The sequence below is a fragment of the Limulus polyphemus genome, unplaced genomic scaffold (genome assembly GCF_000517525.1).
Source record: "Limulus polyphemus unplaced genomic scaffold, Limulus_polyphemus-2.1.2 Scaffold5301, whole genome shotgun sequence".
Classification (NCBI taxonomy): Eukaryota; Metazoa; Arthropoda; class Merostomata; order Xiphosura; family Limulidae; genus Limulus; species Limulus polyphemus.
Window position 1 is genome coordinate 24,971 of NW_013670911.1, and position 1,076 is coordinate 26,046.

The window sequence follows — 1,076 nt, forward strand, 5'->3', positions numbered from 1 at the left end:
TAAACCTTTAACGGTTTTTCAACAAAAATTTTTAATAAAACACTAACAATGTATCATTATGATGAGTCCAATTGTTTTACAAGCTTAAATGTAGTGTAGGCATTAAAAATCCTAATTAATTTATTATCAATTAATTATTAAGCATTAATTTATTTACTGATAATATTAGGTATGGTAAAGTTTAGCCCTAACTAAACTAAAGCAAAAAACAACGTACATGTTACAGTGTTAATTTATCTCTATCAAGTATAGACCATACCTAATAAAGGCTTAACTAATGTTGGGACTAAGACAAGTGGACTTATAGATTTCAGTGTTTCTGATTAGATATATCTTATATTATTATGTAAATCCCGTATTTAAAGAAGTACTTTTGCAATAAAGATACTAATTTCACCAAAATGTTTTATAGATCTCCAGTGATAATAATTAAAATAATGTTTTCAGGGTTGGCAAAAACAAGAAAACACAAGAGGTCACTAAAACGAGTCAAGAGGTAGTAGAAGGTGAAACTGATAAAACCAGAAAAGCTAAACAACAACAACAAAAGTGAGTGACTTGTCATGATACTGATTTACTTAAGCTTGTTGCAGTGTTAATAGTATTAGTTTCATAACATGTCGATTTTAACTTTATGAAAATATTTTGTCACACTTATTATTTTTGTTGCTCAGATTTTGTATTTGAAAACAGCCTGTTTTTAATGAGAACTGTTTTTATACTTTCTGCTAGTCCATTGTGTAAAAAAAGTAACTTGTATGTAATCCTGCAGTAACACCAATTCACAGCAGCAGTTGTTATAAAAATCTGATGAACAGTAACACCAATTCACAGCAGTAATTGTTATAAAAATCTAATGAACGGTAACACCAATTTACAGCAGTAATTGTTATAAAAATCTAATGAACAGTAACACCAATTTACTGCAGTAATTGTTATAAAAATCTAAATGAACAGTAACACCAATTTACTGCAGTAATTGTTATAAAAATCTAATGAACAGTAACACCAATTTACTGCAGTAATTGTTATAAAAATCTAATGAACAGTAACACCAATTTACTGCAGTAATTGTT